At 49.1% G+C, this 22,500-nt stretch overlaps 1 protein-coding gene and 1 long non-coding RNA gene across 4 annotated transcripts in view; one reads left to right on the forward strand and one right to left on the reverse strand.

The window, feature by feature from the left end:
- The window catches only part of LOC116102023, a 2,917-nt gene extending 1,093 nt beyond the window's left edge, over positions 1 to 1,824 (forward strand). Inside the window, exons 2-3 of the long non-coding RNA XR_004122973.1 lie at positions 259 to 402; positions 1,717 to 1,824. This is a non-coding gene — a long non-coding RNA (uncharacterized LOC116102023). The remainder of the gene's footprint in view (positions 1 to 258; positions 403 to 1,716) is intronic.
- Positions 1 to 22,500, reverse strand: part of Chst8 (carbohydrate sulfotransferase 8) — a 143,463-nt gene that overhangs the window by 22,075 nt on the left and 98,888 nt on the right. The window lies entirely within an intron of this gene.

The raw sequence follows: 22,500 nt of genomic DNA on the forward strand, positions 1-22,500 counted from the left end.
AAAAAGACTAAACGCAAAAGGAAATGGGATTCCTTATTAAAAGAGACCTCATGGCTTCAGCACGGCCCCCTTGGACCTGTTAGTAATCTGAGTTCATAATGAAATCCTCAGGCACTCCCCACCTGGCTGGTGGGGCCAGCAGGGGTTGTATGAGGGACACAGGTGCCCGCCTGGAGGAGGGACTCTGCCTAAGGGTCATCTAACATCCTTGTGCACTGGTCAATGCCCTCCAGTGCCTCTCCCTGTCTTGATTCATAGGGTCTCCAGGGAGAGCCCTGAGGCTTTAGTGATCACAGTTATGAAACATTTTGACTTCGGCCAGCTTCAGTCCTGTTGGGAGAGAGACTCAAGCCTGGGTCCCTGATGGTGATGATAAGGTGGTCCCCAGGGCCCTGACTGCTGGTAGGTATGAGGATGTGACTATCTCTTGGTAGCCTTCAGGATGGCCTGGCCTGCAGCCTGAGGATGGACATGCAGAGCTGGGTACCTGGGATACAGGGAGGTGCTCCCTTGTGTGGCTGGCTCCTCCTTGGATCTAGACCCTGTGGTCCCCAGGAAGGGTTTGACCCAATGAGGGAAGAGCAGAAAAGCTGGTCTCAGTGCACACTCTTGCTGGGAAAGGGAATTTTGAATCAACTCAGCCATGAACTATCAGGGCAAGAGGCAGGCTGTGCCCAAGAACACATTACCCCACTCCTAGAGGCTCTCCCTTAGCCACACCTTCAGGGAGTCCCATGATCCCATCTTCCTACCCCTCCTCCACTCTTTCAAGTCTCCAGATCCTTCCTAGTTGAAGAGAGTTTCTGCTTTCTCGGCCCCCCCACCCCCCAGGCCTAAGCCTCTGGGTCATCTTTGAGCATCTTAGCCCCCAACCAACCCACCTTCCCAGACTGGCTCTTTCACTGCCCCATCTTTATTTACAGAGACTTTGTCCTTTCCTGTCTCAGGTCCTGCAAGATCATGGACAGGTTAAAGGCTTTTCCATTTTTGTTCCATTTTCTGCAACAGCGTCTGTTGCGAGGCAACGGCACGCAGGAGGAAAAGGGATACTTCCACAGCCTGCAGCAAAACTCTACCCGAGTGGGCTGAGAAAGCAACTTCAAAGCTCCCAAGACTCCCTCAGAAGGGTTTTCAGCAAGAAATATTTCATTTATGCAAGAAAAAACATGTAATATATAATATTGATACTATGAAGAATAACAGCCGGGGAGGGGATGTAGCTCAGTGGTCGAGTACTTGTCTAGCATGCATGAGGCCTGGGTTCTACGCCCAGCATGTCAAATGAAGACATAAGCATAGCAATGCAATCACCCAGGGATCCACCATCTAGGAGAAGATGCTAAAATCTACCGGTGTCTCTAAAGTTCCTTCTGGGTCCTCTAGGGAGGACACCCCTTCTACGCCCGCCAGGGGTACCATGTCCCTTTTATTTTCTTTGAGACAAGTCTCATATAAACCAGGCTTCAAACTCCCTGTGTAGCTGAGGATGGCCTTGGACTTGATCCTTCTGTTTCTACTTCCTGAGTGCTTGGATTCCAGGGAACACCAACATGCCAGGTTTGTCGGGTGCTAGGGACTGAACCCAGAGTTTTGTGTATGCTAGGCAATCACTCCACCAGCTGAGCTATACTACCAGTCCCCATTTCTTGCTTTCTTTCTGAGCTTTTTTTTTTCTTTCATATTTTACTTCTAATCAGCTTATTATTTCTTACACAGGAACCTTAGAATTGGAATCAGTAGAAATACTTACACCACAGAAATTGGCAAATGCCATGAAGAGTGGCCTTTGTTTCTTCCCCCACCCCCACCCCATAGAAAGGGTTTACCGGCATGTCAGTAGTGTCAGTCCATTTCTAGGATGAAGTATCACCTTCCAAAAGAGGAGGCTGCCATCCAAGGAGGTCAAGTCTGTGATTAAGGACACAGCTCTGAGCCCCTCAGAGTCTAGCTGCAGTCCTAGTCGTGGGGGATTGGCACACCCCCCTGTAAAAGTCCATCCAGAGGAAGCTCCCGAAGCTTTTAGTAGAATAAGTTATAGCCAGGTCCAGATTGGAAGTGACCCCACAAATCTGCCCGCCCCCTCATTTTTTATTCGATGGCTTGCAGTATTTACAGACCATTCCTCGGCGTCAAACACATGCTTACCAGAACTCTTCCTACCCTGAAATTATTTATGACTTGGCATTCAGGGTGGAAAAGCAATTTTCTCAAAATGTCTGATGTCATGATATATAGTCCCTTTGACATGCATGTGCCCAAATGGATTGCTGTGCAGGCCTGCCTCTCAGTGACTAGGACCCTGAATTAAAAATGGAGAGCCAGTGTAGCTCAGTGGATACAGCCAAAGAAAACACTTGGAGCATTTAATGGAAGAAATGGTGAAATGCACCAGTCATTTGGTGGGATTGTTTTCTCAGAGTCTTTTGCTATATGATACTAGAGTAACTGAAGTTTACGATCCTGGCTCACAGAGCCCACCTATGCCTTTTGCCTGAACCTCACCAGGACCATACTGCCTGGATCCCTGAACACAGTGATGCCAAGCTGAAACAAGTCCAACAGGTGAGTGGATGCATGAGTGGTAGCACATCCACACAAGAACGCCTTACCAGTAAAAGTAAAGCGACTGCTAAGATGCTAGCCAGCGCCGATGTCACTGGGGAAGAAGCAAAGCCCAACAGAAAAGAGAACCCGTCACTGATGCGGAAGTCTAAAACAGGACAAACTAATTTCTGGTGGTGGGATCTGAGTGAGCCAGGATCTGGTGGCTACCTTGGGGGTGGAGGTGGGATCTGAGTGAGCCAGGACACAGGGTGGTATTCTGGACCGAGGGAAATTCCGTGTGCCCGTATTAGGATGACTGTACCTGTCTGTCAAATCTCATCTACAATGAATGTGTTTTCTTGTTTACATTTTATATCTTAATTAAGTTGACAGAAAACGATGTGAACATATTTCAGAATGCTAAACTGCCAGGTTGTTCTTATTTATTTATTTTTTTAATGCTATTTTGGTTTTTTGGAGATCTTGCTTGCATCTCAGAACTGAACGCCTTTCAACGAATCTGAAAAGGGAAGTGTTTCCAACAGTGTCAGTTACCATTCATTTTCAATGATCTTTGCCAGGCAACGTAGAAACACTGCTGTCTGTGGAGTTTGCTTTCGGGAAAAGTAAGCAGTTCTTGTCCTCTGTGGATGGAGAGCCTGGATAGCGGCTGCCGGAGCCAGAGATGAGCTACAAGGAGTTGGCAGCCCAGCCATGCCGCTCATGGCTGAGTCTTCCTAAGAAATAACTCTGAAAGTCACCTCTCCCAAGGTCTCCATTCTCCCCCTAGGACTGCCTGCATCCCACAGCTGATTCAAGTAGGGTTTGCAGGCTCCCTTTCTATCAGTCAGGACACAGCTGCGGAGCCAAGTTCAGCTCCAGAGCTCCTTGTGGGATTAGCTGACTAAATCACAGCCTGATTCCGGATTCGGGCCTCCTCCAATTCCTGCTACCTTCCCTACCCTACAGGAGTGCGCTCCAAGGTCACCCCCACCCAGCGCACCTTTTGATGTCCTCAAGCTCCTCCCTCAGGAGGAGAGTGCATATATATGCTAAGATGAAAGGTAGGAGGAATGATTTACAGCCAGCTGGCCTGCACAGCAAACTCCAGAATGGGTGGGTAAGAGGAGACAGTAATGCAGCTGTTAGAATGTATTGCTGGTGAAGGAGGCTTACACACCAGTGAAATACGCTGGTGTGTACAAAAATGTATCCACAAGTTGAAGACTGTGGGGTAGATGGTAACTTGGACAATGAGTTGCCTACCAACTGCCTCTCTGGCAGCCTTTGTAGAGCCCCAGCCTGGATTCCAGCAGTAAGAGATTGGGGATATGGCTTGGTAGAGCCCCTGCCTAGAATCCCCCAGTGAGGGGCTGGGGCCGTGGCTCAGTGGTAGAGCACCTGCCTAGAATCCCCCAGTGAGGGGCTGGGGACGTGGCTCAGTGGTAGAGCCCCTGCCTAGAATCCCCCTGTGAGGGGCTGGGGGCGTGGCTCAGTGGTAGAGCACCTGCCTAGAACCATTGCCCGCCCCCCCTCCCCCCTGTGAGGGATGATGATAAAACAGCAGTAGAGCACTTGAGGCCTAATACTTAAGAGACTGAGAGGGAGTGAGAGGAACAGAGGGAGGGAGGGAGAGAGAGATAGAGACAAAGATGGAGACAAAGTAGGGAGAAGGGAGAGGTAGAGACAAGGAGACAGGGAGGGGGAGAGAGAACGAGCTAGCATGCCTCCCAGGTCTTACTCTCAGCTAGGTTGGGCACCTGACTAATAAGGAATGAGACGTGGAAAAATGAGCTGGAACATGAGGATTGATACATGGACATGTTTGTAGACTTCCCAGAGTCCTCTGGGCCTCAGAAGCACCCCCAGCCTCCTGCAGTATAGGCTGATAGTTACAGGTCTCTGCTGGGCAAGAACATGTGTCCTTAGGATCTGTCCACACATCCCTGCAGAGTCAGCAACTTGACCCTTGATGGGGAATTTTTGTGTTGCTAACAGAAGTAAGGAACGATGCCCTGAGGAAGGCAAAAGATCCAGAAAACAGGCAGGTCAGGAATCAGGAGCCTTACCACTGCACATGCTCAGTGAGAGAACAGACCATGACCCTGGCTACAGAAGAATGATTTACACAGGAGCACTCTCCTGGGACACAGGCTTTAAGCTTGTGGAATGGATCCCAGGAACGATGCTACTAGTGTGGCTGTAAAAAGCAAGGGGAAGATGAGCCCACAATGACTGATCCAGCCACTGTTGCAGATGGCAGGCGAAGAGCAAAGGGCTGCCAGAGGCAGCCTGTTCACAGGGGAACACGCTCAGACCGTGAGAGGCTGGGGATTCCACTGCTGAGTGTGTGTGTGGGAGACCTGGCTGTATCCCTCTTTTAGTGAGGGGCTAGTATCTAAAAAAGGTTCAAGGCTGAACGTGAAATACGTTGTTAGGCCTTGGACTCCCTGGTAGATGGGAAGGACAGGATCCTGGGACAGTCGAAGCCAAGAGGTGATGCTTGTCTATGCTAACCAAAGCACACACCCGAGCTCCCAGTGTCATCCTGGGGCTTGCCTACAGATGGGTAATAGTGATAACTTCCTCAATTTCTCCCCGGGGATCTGCTGTCACATTTGGGATACCTATACACTGGGGAAAAGAGAACACTTAACCATCCCTAGGTTTTTGATCCAAGTTGAGATTTTTTTCCTGCTTCTTTGGCCCCTAGGAGCTCTCAGTAGTGTGAGGGCATATGAAGGTGAGTGATTAAGTGGTCCCTGTGTAGCTCATGCTGGGCTCACACTCTCATCTGGTGGTCATTTCTCCTCTGTCCCTGGAGGTACAATCACAAGGGATGCCCATGATAACTGGCAGTGTCTCTGTGCCCTTGGCCTGTAGAAAGGGATGTTTGCAAAAAGCTTAGAAAGTGACCCTTTGCTTTTCTGTGTTTATTTGTTTAGTGTGAAAACATTTCTAGTTTGCTCTAGAGTCACATTTCAATTTTGGTGTTTTGAAGCAGGGTCGGGTCAGGTCAGTCAGATTTGTCTTGAACTCTCAAATCCTCCCTTCTTAGCTTCCCAGATGGGAGACTGCAGGTGTGGGCTACAACACCTGCCCAATTGCTACCATTATTGTTTAATAAGTACCCCCCCCAAGTTGATACGGGGTCTCCTATAGACCAAGCTGGTTTCAAACTTACTGTGTAGCCGAGGATAGCCCTCGAACTCTTAATCCTGCTTCTACCTTGAGTGTTAGATTTCAGGTGTGGACCAACCAATTTATGTGGTGCCAGTCTGTGTCTCTCCCCGCCTTCACACACACACACACACACCACACACACACACCACACACCAGGGATTGAAGCCAGAGCTTTGTGCATCAAGGACAATCAGTCTACCCACTGAGCCACATCTCCAGTCTGTAGCCAGCTCCATCCAGTCTCTCAGCTGCATCGTCTGCTATTACAGAAAGCCTAATATGCCACAGGTAGAATGAGCACAAAGCCTAGTTCAGGAGCTAGGGTTTCAAGCGGAGTTGATGAAGATAGTGTCGTGATTGACAGCGGAATGAACATTCTGGCAAAGTTCTAAGGCCAGAAGAGCAAGTTACATCGGAACAATGCAGCCCAGGCTTAGGCAACACCACGGATCCCATGGTCACAGCTCATCAACTGGATGGAGGATGTTTCAGGACCACGGACAGCTACGGACATACGTCTCACTCCCACCTCCCCTTCAGGGTCTAACGAACCGCCTGCATCCTTATCTCTGGCATAGCAGGCCTATGGAAACGGAAGATGTGAAGTCTGTCCTACCTCTCAGCATTAATAACCGATTGGGTCTACAACTGCTTCCATAGCGTGGGCTGTTCCTTGTGGTCCTATTTGTTCAGAAGCCAAGATATGTACACATAGCGTGCTGTGCAGTGCCAATTCTGGGGGCTGATGTAAAAATAATTTGCCAGTAGAGATCTTCAGTCTTCAGTGAGGAAGGCAGATGGATGAGCATGGGATAGACTCCAGGGGCCCTGGACTTTCTGTGTGTGTGTGTGTGTGTGTGTGTGTGTGTGTGTGTGTGTGTGTGTGAATGTGTGAAGGCGGGGAGAGACACAGACTGAGGGAGGGAGGAAGATGGAGGGAGAAGGAGGGAGAAGGAGAGAGAGAGAGAGAGAGAGAGGGAGAAAGGGAGAGGGAAGGAGAGAAGGGTGTGTGTGTGTGTGAGAGAGAGAGAGAGAGAGAGAGAGAGAGGGAGAGGGAGGAGAGATACAGACAGACTGATTTCATATTAAAATTTGCTGACCTCTGGTTTGGGACTCCTTGCTGGGCTCTAGTCCCAGTATATTAATCATTTTTGTATGGCTATGATGAAGTACCCACCACAAACAACTTAAAAGGAGGAAGGATTTATTTCAGCTGGTGGTTTTGGAGGGCTAGCCCATGGTGACTTGGCTTCTGCTTCCCAGCTGGTGGTGAAGCAGAGCATCATGGAAAAGGAGAGAGCATGTGCAGTAGCTGGTTTTTGTCTCAGCAAGCAGAGAACAAAGAGGAGACTAGACGGAGACCTGACTTCTTCCATCAAGGTCCCACTTCCTAAGGTTTCTAGACCCTTTCAAAACGATGCCACCAGCCGAGGATGAGAAATTAACACATGAGTTTGGGATGGATGCTTCATATTTTAAAAAACACCAGGAGCCTACCAGTTAGAGTGTAAAGAGAACTCCTCACCTCTAGGGACTGGGGGTTTCTGCTAGAGAATCTAGCAGAACTAGACCATGAACTAGACCAACCGACCTCTCCCTCCGTCCCTCCCCCCTTCCTCTGTTTCTATCTCTGTCTCTGTCTCTGTCTCTCTTCCTCTCTCAGGCCCCCGCTCTGCAGAAGCCAGAAGAGAACTAATATCTATAGCACAATAACGGCACAAGGGCTCCTTGCTGGACTGTGCTTCATTTAGGGTCAATTACTCTTTGCTTCTAAGAGGACTGAAACTCTGAAGTAATTTGAGAACATATTTAATTCTGCCCTACCTGGGATACCCAACTTGTGGCATTTTGCCAAAATCCCAGGCAGATGATTCTCCCACTCCTTAAATTTCTACACCTCTTTCATTTTCTTAATAAATGCAGAGATCAAATGCCCTAAAAATCTCCCAGCAAAGACTTCCAGGGGCTTCTAACTTGGCAAGTGTATATGACCCTGCACCTCACACAGGTTGATGGTGGGCAGGGCATCACAGAATCCCCACACAAGTCGTAGGATTTCAGATGCAGTCAGAGTTGTGGTATATTTATCTAGCCTCGAGCTTCAGGCTTCATGTCACTTCCTCATCAAGAATGGGGAAAAGGGTAATTGGATTTAAATGTCAAGATGTTCCAAGTGTTGGGGTGGAAGACACATATCTATTTTCTTGGCTACATTTTTTTTTTTTTTGGTTTTATGATAATGAAAACTGCAACCACTTGTTGCTGGAAGATGGGAGCGAATTCATTAGGACTTGAAAAGTGCTGCAGCAACAGCCAGAGGGCAGGCAGGTGCCTATCAGATGTGGAGGGCAGGGACAAGGGACAAGAGGAAGAGGGACCAATGAGAGAGTACAAAGGAAGAGCTGAGTAGGACGCCAACTGGCATGATGGCCACACTTCAGGGAACACTGCATCAAGCTTTGCTCTCTCCAAGAACAGTTAATTCTTTCCTGGGAGTTTTGGGAGATCTGTCTTGTGGCTTTTATTTTAAAATCAGCCCTCATGCCTCCCTTACCATGACAGACTCATAGCCCCTGAACTTGAAAGAGTTAAATTTAAGACTTGTGCTGGGCTAATGAAAAAATTGCAGGTTTGAAGAAAACACAGTGGATCAAGGTCGAATATGTCCAAATAAGCCTGGGCAAAAGCAGGCTGTTACTAACAGGACAAAAAGATATAGAAGAGAAAGCATGCAAGGACACGTCTGGGCAGACACTGAGTAGTGGGCCATCTGGTCCTCTGAGATATGGTCTAAGGTCAGATGCTCTGTTGACTCAGATTAACACCAACCTTAGGAATTTTCCACTCTGTTCTGCACGTACTAGTTAATATTTAAACTAGCCAATCATGTCTAGCCACACTAATTCCTTTGTTCCCCCAGACCTTTTCCCTATATAAACCCCTAACCCCTGAGCCTCATGGTCAATTCCACTATCTCCTGTGTGAGATAGGTGTGGTGTTGGCCCGGAGCGCCCCCGAAATTAAACTGCCTCATGTGTTTTACATCAAGATGGTCTCTCGTGATTCCTTGGGTGGGCGTCCTCCCGAGACTTGAGTGGGGGTCTCCCTACGGGGGTCTTTCAAACTCTGAGTCACAATAAAGTGTCCTCCCCATGTTACTTCTGTCTGGGTTTTGGTTTCAGGATGAAAAGTTAACTTAAGGAGCTAAGAGCACAGGAGAGGATCATGAATGCATACCTCAGTGGCTGACACCAGGATGTGGAGCAACATTGATGGACCTCATATTTCATAGGCTACTTTCTACATGACCACAAACCCTGAACTCCCAAAGTTTGGGGTAGGAAAATTGGGGAAAGTAGCCAGGTTGTTAGTGCTGGACACTTTCTGTAAGGATGAGACAAGTGTTTGGACTGGATGTTCCCAGCTGTTCCAAGGGTAGGTGATATTCAAGTGGGCAATCACCCAATTTGGCCTGGCCGTTGTGCATCCCCAACTGAATGCCTTAGAGAGATTCTTTCTCAGTAACAGTGAAGCCATCATGCCACAGGAGGGCAGAACTAGAACAGTTGGGAACTAGTCATAGATTGTTACCAGATCCAAGAAGCTTTCTAAATAGCCACTGGAAGTGCTGTCCATAGCCACCAGACATACCACTCATCATTCCTCCATTGTGATATGAAGGCTTGGGGTTGGGGATCCTGTGTGATCCTGATATACAGCCATGGTGATTCTAGTATGGTGGTCTGAAAGAGGATGGACCCATGGGCTCATATATTTGAATACTTGGTCTTCAGCTGGTAGAACTCTTTGGGAAGGATTAGGAGGTGTGGCCTTGCTGGAGGAAGTGTGCCACTGGGAGTGGGGTTTGAGGTTTTAAAAGCTCATGCCATTACCAGTTAGTTCCCCCCTCTCTCTTGTTCTCTCTCTCCCTCCCTCCCTCTCTTCTTCCATCTCCCTCTCTCTCTCCTCTCTTCCTCTCTCCCTCTCACTCTCGCTCTGTGTGTGTGTGTGTGTGTGTGTGTGTGTGTGTGTGTGTGTGTGTGTGCCTGTGTCTCTCTGTCTCCTGCTTGTGGGTCAGGTGTAAGCTCTCAGCTATTGCTCCAGCGCCATGCCTGCCTGTATGCTGTCATGCTCCTTGACATGATGGTTGTGAACTCTAACCTTTTGGAATGGTGAGCCCCCAAATTAAATGTTTTCTTTTGTAAGTTGTCTTGGTCATGTTTTCTTTTTCAGCAATAGAGAAGTAACTGACATACCTGGTTAGACTAGGCTTGCCCATCAATAATCATGGCTGATTAAGTGAAGTGAGGTGCTCAGGAGTTGGGGTGCAATGGGAACCACAAAGTGAACAATAGGTCTGGCACAATCCACTCCTGGCTGATCTCCAATGCTGACTTCCCAAACCACACCTGACTATTGTAGAACTAACCTTGATGTGCCTAATGTAATTGTCATATCTGAGGCTTACTGCCTCTGTCTGCTAACACAGGCCTAGTCCTGGAAACTTCTAGCCTCTGTACAAACTAATCTAGGCCTAGAATGGTTTCAGCCTCTGAGGCTTACTGCTGAATAAGTTCACCCTTTCTCGTTCTTTCTGATCTCTGGCTGGCTGGTTCAACTCAGCTATTCTGGCTTAAACTCCTCTCTAAGGTAACTGATTCAATCTGGTTTCTCTTGGCTTCTCCTGAATTTCTCTGCTTGGCCTCATAGCAACTTTGGCAACCTGTTCTAATGTTCTGGATCCTTTTTATTCTCTGGCTTCAACTGCCTCTGCTGACCTGCACTGAACTGCACAAACTCAGGAATGAACTCAACTCCACTGTGCTGCACACACTGCATTGACTCCTGGCTGATGGAGTTGGCTGAACTCCACTCTTTCTCTCTCTGCACTGCTCTTAAGTAGCTTCTCTTTTCTGTCCCTTTCTCATGTGAGTTGTGCATATTCTATCTCTGACTCATTCTGTCAGCTCTTTCTCTGATTCATCTCTTTGTCTGCCCCTCAATTAGATGGGTACTTTCAAACATGGGCACTTGCCTCTACAAACTGACTACCTTCATTGTTTGGGATTAAAGGTGTGTACTAAAGGTGTGTCTGTGTTCCAGCCAGAGGGATTAAAGGTGTGTGCTAAGGCTGAGCCACACCACAGCTAGAAACAGCCCTTTCCAGTAAACAACACAATCTTGGGGTTTACAGTGTGATCAAATATCCGGCAACAGACCCTGAAGTCCTATCTGGTCCTCTGCTCTCCAGTGGTCTACATCTAAGTTCAGAAAACACAACCAACACAGACAAGGAAAACAAATTGCTCAGCCTGGTAGTAGATTTTGGGGTGCAGTCCAACCTCAGAGGATTCCAGATACTGTCTCCATTCAGGTATTCTCCAAAGACAGAGGGCTTGTGGATGGTCTCTAGGCCTAAGGTCCACGGCAGGGGAGCGACGCAAGATACGCCTGCAATAGAGAGCTGGTGATGGGACTCCCAGCCCGCCTCCTGGTGTCTGTCTTCATCACCACAAATTGTTGGACTGAGGTCACCTGTGGTCTCTCTCTACAGGGAGCAGTCAAGGACACTGCTATGAGGATAAATGGTATTGCAGAAAATAAGCGTTCTTAATTAGAGACACGTGGAAGAGACACTCCACTCCACTACAGGCACTGATTATGGGATTATGTTTTTCTTTAAGGGTCTGAAAATAAAGTCTGTGTGTGTGTGTGTGTGTGTGTGTGTGTGTGTGTGTGTGTGTGTATGTGTGCAGCGTTCTGTGTGCAGAGAGGTGGGATGTGTTGGCTGGAGGCCTACACCCTGCTTCCTCCCATGCCCATCCACTTTCTCCAGCCAGGGGGGCATTTGACACTTTGCCCAGTTTGCTCTGTCTCCCTTCCAGCTCAGTTGCTCAGCCTGTGAGGTATTTAAAGCCTTGTCTTCTGGATGTGTCCATCATTCTCCATTGTGAGCAAGGTCAGTCCTCCATGGGAGGAAGGCAGACAGGAGAGGGACCTGTAGCTGCCCTGTCCCTCTCTCTTCCCCCCTTCACAGCCAGGCTGTTGGCAGGAATAGTCTGCCAATGGCTGAGATTTTCTGATCCAAAGCCAGGCCTGGCACTGCAGCTTGCCAGCAAGCACATGCCTTTAAAAGGAAGCCTCTTTCCCCCTGGGCTGGGAACTTCCCTGCCTGATGTGTGTTCCAGTCTCTGGGCTTGCCACAGTCTGAAGTACCCTCAGATACCCCCACTCACTCTCTGCTTAGCCTGATGCTGGAGGCGAAGGTTGTTTCTTTGACTGAGATGGGTAAGAGGCAGGGTCCCCAGAGTCCCCCAACCCCAGGGCTGGGAGGAGTGTGTGAAGGTGAAAGTCTGAATGCTCAGCCCTAAGCTTGTGTTACTTCGGAGGCTATGGGGTGTTTAGGAGACAGGGCAGCTGGCTGAGCATATGAGAAGCATACCTTCCCTGGTTCTGGCACTGTGTGAAGAAAGGTCTATGCCGAGTTCCTATTTGCATGCCCTCCCCACACAGTGGACTGAAATACACCCAGAACCAAGAACCACAATAAACTTTCATCTTTGTTTTTTTTTTTTTTTTTAAAGATTTATTTTATTATTTATAAGAGTACACTGTCGCTGTCTTCAGGCACACCAGAAGAGGGTGTCAGATGTCATTACAGATGGTTGAGAGCCACTATGGGGTTGCTGAGACTTGAACTCAGGACCTCTGGAAGGGTAGTCAGTGCTCTTAACCACTGAGCCATCTCTCCAGCCACAAACTTTCATCTTTTAAGTAGTTTCTCTCACACAGTTTGTCACAGTGATGAGAAAAATAACTGACACAGGCTTAGGGGTGATTGGAACTCCTAGAGAGGCAAAGGGCATTGGCGACAGCTCGCTGTTGCTATGCTCTGACTCAGCACTCAGTACAAACCCTCCTGTCAGTCATTCTCCTGGGAGTCACAAGCCTGGCTCCCAACTGAGTATCACTCTCATCCCCTCACCTCCATTCCACGAGAGGTGCAGCACTGTACCCACGCCCTCTGGGCCCAAGCCTCCATCTTCTCATGCAGAGAGGGGCCTGGCCTTGGAGAGGTCATATGATTAGCAACCGAGGGTCACAAGGGTCTCCCTCCAAGCAGGCTGCAGTGCCAGCCTGGGGACGGGGTTCCTAAATATAAAGTGGGACACTCGGAGGGTGTCTGGGCTCTAAGCAACACATCTCTTGGCTATGAGGTTATGAGCATCTTGTGCCTAAAGTCTAACACAGCAATACTTGCCTGTAACCCCAGAGTTCAGGAACATTGCAGAAATGTTAAGGGCTGGCAGGTGGGGAGGAGCACTGTGAAACTGTCTTTTCCACGTGGCATAGCTGTCACACCCACGAATGCAAAGCAACCATGGTCACCCCCACAAGACTGGGCCCTTCAATATTTCATCAGGGATGTGAAAGGGTCTCACAGGGCCCCACCCCACCAGAGAAGCTACAGGCAGCTATTGGTTGTTAGGAGAGGAGCTACGGGCAGCTAGGAGAGGTGGAGTCACTTTCTTCAGACGTGTATCCACTGGCAGGTGGCCCATGTATGCGCTAGTAAATAACTCTCTTTACAAGTCAGCCCTAATTAAACTCAGTGGGCCACCAAATAAAACACAAAACACAAAACATGAATGCAGGGAGTTGAGGGACTGGTTGAAAAATAAAGAGGTTCATGGGGGGGAAATGAGTAAGATCAAAATACATTATACACATGTATGGAATTGTCAGATAACGGATAAAAGTTGATTTTAGAAAAAGAGGAGAATGAGGAGGGGAGAGAAGCCCGAGAGCATAAATTGCAAGTGGATTTATAGAAGGAAGAAAAGTAGGCACTATGCAGAGGAGGCAGGTGGAGGCTGCAGTTCACAGCTGTGCATGGCTCCAAGCAGTGGTTAAGAAGTTTCCCTGGAGATCCAGGTGTTGGAGGCTTAGCCTCCAGCACGTGGTTCGATTGGGAGGCTAAGGAACCTTGGAGAGGTGGCACTTAGTGGCAGAGAGGTAGGTCATCTGGGGTTGTACCTTCAAGAGGGCTTGTTGGATCGCAGTCTCATTTTTCTGTTTGCTTCCTGGCACCAATGAGGTGAGCGAGGTGTTCAACCACACAACGATACTCTACCCGGCCACAGGCATAGAAGTCAACGGTTCCATAAGCAACCAGAGTCTGAAACCTTTTCTCATTATAAGTCGATTATCTCTGATATTTTGCTACAGTAATGGGAAGCTGACTAACACATTTCATAACGGGCTGTGGTATAATTAAGAACCTATCTGGACTTTGCCCCCAGGTTCCTGACACACAGCTGCAAAAAAACTCCTATAATTTCCTGCCTGACAGATGACTTCATTATGTAAATGAGGTCACTTTGCGGCAAGATGGAGGCCAGTTACCAGAAATATCAACCACTTGAGGGTAGTGGCACTGGGGATAAAGATCAACCATGTGATCAATAAATCTAGACTACTCATAATTAAACAATATCCCATTTAGAACTCTGAAAAATGGGAGCTGGATAGATGGCTCAGGGGTTAAGAGCACTGTCTGCTCTTCCAGAGGACCTGCATTCGATTCCCAGCACCCGCATGGGGACTCACATCTGCCTGTTAACTCCAGTTCCAAGGGGTCTGGCGCCCTCCTCTGGCCTCTGTGAGCACTGTACACATGTGGTGCACATACACACATGCAGGCAAAACACCCATATGCATAGTAATAAATTATTAATACATTAATTAAATAATATATTTATAATTAAATAATAACTAAAAATAGTAATTAAAAATAAAATTCTGGACAACAAGGATTGGGGACCTTCTAGGGTCCCCTGTTCAGGCTGATGCCCCGGGAGGGACACGAGTCTGGACTCCAGGGAACAAGGATAGCAAAGCTTTGTCTTCAGGACTCAACTAGCCTCTGCCCCGGGTGGATCCAGTCTATAAACAGTTGTCAGGAAAGCACGCTCCTGAATTCTTCAGATCTTTCTAACAAATCCTTGAACATGAAGTAGTCAGATAAACTCTCCAATGTGAATAAGCAGTGGGTAGCTAGGAGACCCCCTCACGTGGCTCGTATCTGAAGTAAGGCCAGTCTTATGGAGAACTCTGTCCTTAACTTGTGGCGTCTGATGTTAACTCTGGGTGGCCAATGTCACAGTTTGATTGCGGCTGGGGGTAGCCCAGAACAGGAGCTCAGCATGAGGCATGAGCTTCCAATAGCTGCTGGGAAACAATGATTCCTGACACTGGACAATGGGGCCTCCAAAGCAATGAACTATGCTGTTGACCTTATTCTTAAAGCAAGGGTGACTGTGAGCCTCAGGGGGCTGGTTTTTAGGATTTCAAAAGAAAGATTCCACTACAGTGGATCCTAGCTTGGAAGCTAACTCACAGGCCAAGTGAACGCAGTGGCATGCCCTGGCTGGGCGAAGGGAAAGCTCCACCGTGGATAAAGGGGGCATGTCACAAGGAGAGCCCCTTGCTCCTATGCCTCAATCACAACATGACCAGGCTGTGGCAGCTGTCCTCACTGGGTCTGTGGCAACCGGCAGGAATGTACCAGTACTTCTCACATTGACTGCAATAACTTAAGGTTGGAAAGGTTTGCCTGGGCTCACAGTTTCGGCTCCGTGTAGCAAGGAAGGAGTATGGGTGGTGGTGGCAGCAGGAGCATGCACCAGAGATGTCTCACAGCTTGGTGGACCAGGAAGCAGGAAGCTAGACCAGAGAGGTCTCTGTAGCCTCAAAGTCCTGCCCCCACCCCCATATCTGCTAGCCATGCCTCAAAACCATATCAGGTGTTGGTAACCCAGTGTTCAAGTACAAAAGCTAGTGGGGATGTTTCTCACTCGAACCATAACATAGCAGACCAGAGAATCTAGCCACGCCCACCTGCTCTGGAGTGACTCAAAGAGAACTTGAACCCTGTCTGTAAGCGGCCCCATACTCCAGAGCCTATCACTGGACAATGAAATCTAATGGAGAAAAGCTCACGCCTCTGCTTGGCCGCACGCTGACTAGTTTTTACATTCTCTCCTTTGAGACACAGTGCCACCTGAACTAAGTCCTATTGCAGCTATCTCCCACTTAAGAAAGGTTCAACGTAAGATTTTTTTCTACTCCAAAATGTTCGTTTTTTTATCTTTAATTAAATGTATGCAGGTGTCTGTATATAAGTGCATATGAGTGCAGAACTCAAAGAGGCCAGAAGAGAGCATCAAAATCCCCAGAACTGGAATTACAGGAGGCTGCGAGCTGTCTCATGGGGTGTTAGCAACCAAACCTGGGTCTTCGTGCAAGAGCAATGGATGCTCTTAACTGCTGAGCCATCCCTTCCGCACCCTCCCCCCCCCCAGCCCCGCCCCGTCAACTTTTCTGAATGAGAGAAAGCAACACGTACTCTATGAAGCTTGAATTTGGATCTTAAGTTACAGATTTGGCCCCATGGTCGATTAGGAGAAGCAAACGGCCCTCCAGGGCAGGTTGAGGTTCTAAGCTAGCTTGCTTGGTAGGCAGAGTGCACTGAACGTAATTGTGACTTAAGATTTACTTCATATACACTATGGGATTTTACTCAGCTGCCAAGAACAGTGTCATGTACTTTTTTTTAAAAAAATGGATAGAACTGGAGGCTATTGTGTTAATACAAACTAGACTCAGACAAAAGTCATGTTTCTCTCATATGCAGAGCCAAAGCACGAATATCTTAAAATTTGAAGCCAGTTCAGTCTACTAAGCAAGTTCTAGGACAGCTCAACAACTGGAGCAGCAGCAGCAACAATGCCAACCAGCAAACAAATAAAACTCCAAAACAAACAAATGCACACCTACGTATCGTGAAATTTCAGAAAGCTAAAAATAAAGGAGACATACTAGATATATCCTTTGAGAAATAAAGACACACACACACACACACACACACACACACACACACACAACCTGAAGAAGAGCCAGAGATAGTTTAGAGGTTAAAAACTTCCAGAGGAACAAGATTTAATTCTCGATATCCACATGGCGGCTCAACTAACCCCAGTTCCAGTGGATGAGTCCCTTTCCGGCCTCTGTGACCAAATCACGCATATGGCACACACACATACAGTCAAAATACCAATATCAGCGATTAGGAGCCCTGGCTGTTTTCCCAAGGGTCCCAGGATTAATTCCCAGCACCCATATGGCAGATCACGCCTGTCTGTTACTCCAGTTCCAGAGTATTTGACAACCTCACACAGACATACATGGAGGGAGAACACCAATGTATGTGTTTGTGTGTGTGTCTGTGTGTGTGTGTGTGTGTGTGTGTGTGTCTATGAGAGAGAGAGAGAGAGAGAGAGAGAGAGAGAGAGAGAGAGAGAGAGATTGAATTCTGAAAGCATCAGTTCTCCCAGTAGCAACTCTGAGGTCCCTATGATGTTTCTGGGGCAATCATTTTCTCGGGTACCAGTGCTTGAATAAAGCTGCTTTCTTCCCCACCCTCTCTACCTGCCAAGGGCTGGCTTTCAGGTGGAGAGCACACAGACATGGTCTAGTAATGACACTCAGCAGCAAGCCCTAATGTGAATGGGGGAATGAAACCCAGACGCTCTGTCCTGGGCCTGTAAAGACAGGTGACAGGGTGACTTTGATGTGACAAAGCTTCATTGTAAGCTGAGGAGAATTTGTGGTAACCTCATGCCCTTTCCCTAGCTGTATTTCCCTTCAGAGAGAGGAACTATTTTCAGAAAATTTCTCCCAAGTAGTCTCCCAACATTATCCTTGCCAAATCCATGTTTCTTCGCATGGTAGCCAGGGTAACCTTTTATACTGTAAATCAGAAAATGCCAACTTTCCAAAAAACAACTTCAGTCATATCCCACCAGTGTAGGCAGCCTCCAAGATGAGGGATACTTTAGAATCCCCCAGTGAGGGGCTGAGGTGTGGATCAGTGGTAGAGCCAGTCCCTGCCTAGAATCCCCCAGTGAGGGGCTGAGGTGTGGCTCAGTGGTAGAGCCCCTGCCTAGAATCCCCCAGTGAGGGGTTGGGGGTGTGGCTCAGTGATAGAGCCTCTGCTAGAATCCCCCAGTGAGGGGCTGGGCATGTGGCTCAGTGATAGAGCCCCTGTCTAGAATCCCCCAATGAGGGGCTGGGCGTGTGGCTCAGTGATAGAGCCTCTACCTAGAATCCCCCAGTGAGGGGCTGGGGGTGTGGCTCAGTGATAGAGCCTCTACCTAGAATCCCCCAGTGAGGGGCTGGGCGTGTGGCTCAGTGGTAGAGTGCTTACCTAGAATGCACAAGGTTCTAGGTTCAATCGTTAGTGCTCTACCATCAGCTCAGGGATCCCTGTTTCCTTGTTACCTTCCTCTGTTTGAGATACTACCAAGAGGAAAGTTCCATTTGTTCTCATGATGCTCCAACACCAAAGGGAAAAAGAAGCCCAGCTGTTTAGAGGACCTTCCGACATCCACCCAAAGGACCAAGCTTCTAGATCATGACTCTGGGCACACACTCAAACCACATCTAAACCACAGCAGATATAATTGTAGAAAAAAAAAAAAGCCATTCTAAAAAGCCTCTTCCCCTTGGCTACGGGTGGCCCTAATGCAGCGTTAGTACCAACTGAGGACTTGGGGAAGTTTAACTGGATGAGATAGCGTGTGTTATCCGAAATTTGCCCACGGCATCCAGGTTGTCTGCATGTACTGGAGAGTACCTACGCAGTCTGAGATGAGGTAGGTTGGGGTCTAGGGCTCAAAATGTAAAATCTGTACTAGAAATAATGAGAGGTCCATCTGCTGTGCCAGAACCCACTTGAGCTGCCATGAGTATGGCCATGAACCAGCTACGAAGCTAATGACACTCGCTGAGGTCTCAGTGCTCTACTCAAAACAGCCCCGCATTGGTGCTCTGATCGCCCCCAGCCTGCCCTTGGCTCAGCCATCCCATCTGGCTGGACTGGAGGAGAATACTAAGCATGGTACCCTCTCTGGCTCCCCAGGAGTACAGCCTGATCGAGTTTGGGGCTCAGCAAAAGTAGTGGAGTCCAGAAGAGACGGTCACGAGCAGGGAAGGCATACAGGTTACACAAACAGTATAGGAGCTGGAAGGAAGCCACCAGCCTGCTCTTGCAGGAGGCTTCCCCAGGGAGCAGATCCACTTGGCACCTGGTCACGGTAATTACCGCCGAACTTTAAAACCTAACGCAGCAAAACCACAAATATTTAACATGTGCTTCTCCTCCCGGGGGGCCTTCTGAGGAAACAGGAGCAAATGGCCAGGTTCACAACATGAACTCCCAAGTCTGTTCACAGACCAGATTAATGAAGAAGCTAGCCAATGGGAGCCACAGTGCTTCAGCAAGCTTCAAGACCTAACCTCCAGTGTCCTCTGGCTACCACAGACTCTCAGCTTCTGGAAGCCTACTCTGGTGCTTCATAGCACAGGCATGTGCTAACACTTGCATGCATGGATGTACACACACACACAGAAGCATTTATGTTCTGCATGTAAACATGGCCGTTATCCCTGCTCCCTGGTGGGTATGGCCCGGTAGAGAGCACCATGGGAGCCTGGTCTAGCCTTCCATATTAGCACAAGTTGTGAGCCTGGTTTGGGACTCAGCAGATGGAGGATTTCTGGAACGGGATGTTTGAGATACCATGCCAAGAACATAAAGTCAGCCTGAGAGCAAGTAATGTAAGGAGATTCCAACTGTGGGATACATTCAGGGGACCATCAGTGGTTCTCTGTAACTCTAGAGGAAGTAAGGAAAGGGATGGGGATGGATTAGACTCAGCTCCATCCTGCTTCCTACCCAGAAAGCATCTCCGGGTCCAAAGGCTTGTTCTACCTTGAGGTTGATGCCTTACACTGAAAGGACTCAGTGCCAGAGTACAGTGTGCCCAGCCTCAGGGCAGAATAAGCTCAACTTAATCTCAGCTGGCCACCAAGAATGCAAGGAGCCCCAACTACAGCAAGTGACCCTCAGACTCTATCCTGGCTGCTTCCCACTAGGTCAGAAGAGAGAGGATCACCTCCAGGACAGAGCCTGACTGGCTGCATCCTCCGGGTTCCCTGTGCTCAAATTAGGCCCTGTGAACAGACCCTGGACCGGGTCACTCTGACCGAGAGTGCGGGTGAACCCTGCAGCTCCATTCTCCTGGCTCACCTCTCATCATCTGAGTTTAGATCCCAGAGTCTCCCATCTAACCCAGGTTTGGGAGACTCCTCTAGAGGAGGTCTCTGGAGGTGCTGGGGAGTCAAGAAGTAAAGCCATCCTCTTAGTGACATAGGGATAGGTGGTGACAAGGAAACAGGGTCTCTGTAAGGTAAAGGTGTAGCTCTGGGGAAAACCTCCAGGGGTGGTGTGCCTGAGGCCCCACAAGGGACACAGCAGGGACCCTGGGCCTCATCAGTGACCACACACACACACACACACACACACACACACACAGAGAGAGAGAGAGAGAGAGAGAGAGAGAGAGAGAGAGCGAGAGAGAGAGAGAAAGAAAGAGAGAGAGACAGAGAGACAGAGACCGAGATACAGAGACAGAGAGAGAGACAGACAGAGACAGACAGAGACAGACAGAGACAGACAGAGACAGAGACAGACAGAGACAGAGACAGACAGAGACAGACAGAGATAGACAGAGACAGACAGAGAGAGCTTTTGGGATGTGACTTCCATGTGTGGCCCAGGCTCACCTACTCAGTGCTGGTAGAACAGGCATGTGCCACTAAATTACATACATAACCACCGTGTTTTAGTTTTTGCTTTTGCAAATTTCATTACTGGGAATTTCAACTGTGAAGGATTAGAATTTCTGGCTCAGCTCATTTTGAAAGAGCCCCAACAGTTGTGGGTGGGCACACTCAGGTACACAATACCTGAGTGTGTGTGTGTGTGTGTGTGTGTGTTTGGGTAGGGTTGTCAGGCTGGAACTAAAAGGAGAGGGAGGCCTTTCCTAAACCTGCTCTGCTTCAAAGACTTGGAGACTTGGTTGGGCTCCACCATTACACACAGCCACATAGCTTGTGAGCCTCCCCTCCCCCACACGCTATATCCCACGCGCACGCACACCTGTATCCGTTATGACAATACTTTGCCATACATCTTCTGTGTAACCAGAGCCAAGCAAGTCTCCTGATGGGAGCTGTGCCTGGCAGATGCTCTCCTGGTGCACAGGCAAATCATGACCTCCTCCTGGGGCTCCCATCACACCCTGTGACAATTCTTCAGGGAACTGCAAGACCCCCTTACTTTTCTGCACGTGGTCTCTAGCTGGGTCATGCCCAGGAGACTGCAGAAAGAGTGGACTCCCCAGACACACTTCTGTCCCTGTCCTCACAAAGCAGGCCTCTCTGTGCTACCTGGCTTAGGAGCCTTACACCTGCTACCTGGAGTAGGCCTTCCTGGCTGAGCCTACCCTGCTTTGGATGCTCCAAGGACTGGGGAGAGAGAATAGGGAGGTGGAGACAGAGTAGGAGTCAGGGCTCAGCTGCTCTGTCTAGCTCTGACCTCTGCCTGGCTCTGGAGCCGCCCCTGGCAGAGTGGAGCCCACCCACCGGCAGCAGCCAGACTTGCAGCCGCACGCGGTGGGGGAAGGGCTTCCTGGAGGCTGCCGCCACACATTTTAAGGTGTCTTCAATTATTCATGGAGATTTGGAAGAGCTGTCTGCCTGCCTAGGGCCGCCCCGCAGCCACACTTTGCAGGATAGAAGCTCACTGCTCCTCTGTCTGTGCCCCAGGGGGGATGCAGGTGTCCTCCTTTGGAATAAAGGAGTCATTGGGAAAGCATGGCCCCCTCCCAGGCTGTTTCTGGCCCCAGTAGGTAGGGACTGGCTGTCTTCTGCTCTCTTTGTACCTCCCCTTTCTTTTGAGAGCGTGCACAGGATTAAGGGAAAGGGCACAGCTACAGCCTTGGGGCAGCGCCTGTCAGGAAAAGACATGCCCAACGCTGAGAGGGTGGACTGGATCTGCACAGAGAGTCTAGGAAGGCTCTGGATTTCTAGAGCCAACCACCAAAGCCCAGCCGGGGATGCAATCTGAGGCCAGAGCACTTCACCCGCACACGGCTGCTGCCAGCATCCCTATGAAGCTGGGGGTTACCCAGGTCCTGGCACAGTACCCAGTAAACCAAGCACAGAACTAGGGAGGGAGGTACCCACCTACAGCTTCTGTTCCTAGCTTGCCCACCTCCATGCATGTCATCATTTATTTCCTCAGGACTCTTAACCACCTGAATTAGTGACATCATACACTAAGACGGACATAGGGCGCAGAACCCAGCTGGACCAACTTGCTTGGTCTATGTCAAAGGATTTGAATCAAATGTGCTAATACGGGTGAGAATTGAGAAGCCTTGGAAATGCCAGGGCTACCCCTGAGGGGAAGGACATTTAGGTTTGAAGCAGTCAGGTTCTGGTGACACTGAGATGACACCTGAATGTGGCTTTCCTTGATGCTGTCCCTTATAAAGAAATGCTCCCATCCAAGCCAGGTCCTCCCAGGTTAGGAGCCTACTTTCTCCAGCAGAAAGGACAAGAGGTGAGTGCAGAGTCACCCACCCCAGGTAAGATCAACAGGGGAATGTTCTAGAGTAGGCCTGGAAGGCATGCCATCTCCTAGAGAGATGACTCAGGGCCCCCAAGGGTGCTGCAGTGTCTGGCATACAGTCACATCGGGATGACATGCACACACACATGCAAAGTGCACAGGTAAAATGCTTCTCATAGCTTGTGGAAAACATTCAGATGAGCACACATGAATGCAGGAGGGATCGTGGCATG

This window comes from Mastomys coucha, unplaced genomic scaffold (assembly GCF_008632895.1).
Source record: "Mastomys coucha isolate ucsf_1 unplaced genomic scaffold, UCSF_Mcou_1 pScaffold21, whole genome shotgun sequence".
Lineage (NCBI taxonomy): Eukaryota > Metazoa > Chordata > Mammalia > Rodentia > Muridae > Mastomys > Mastomys coucha.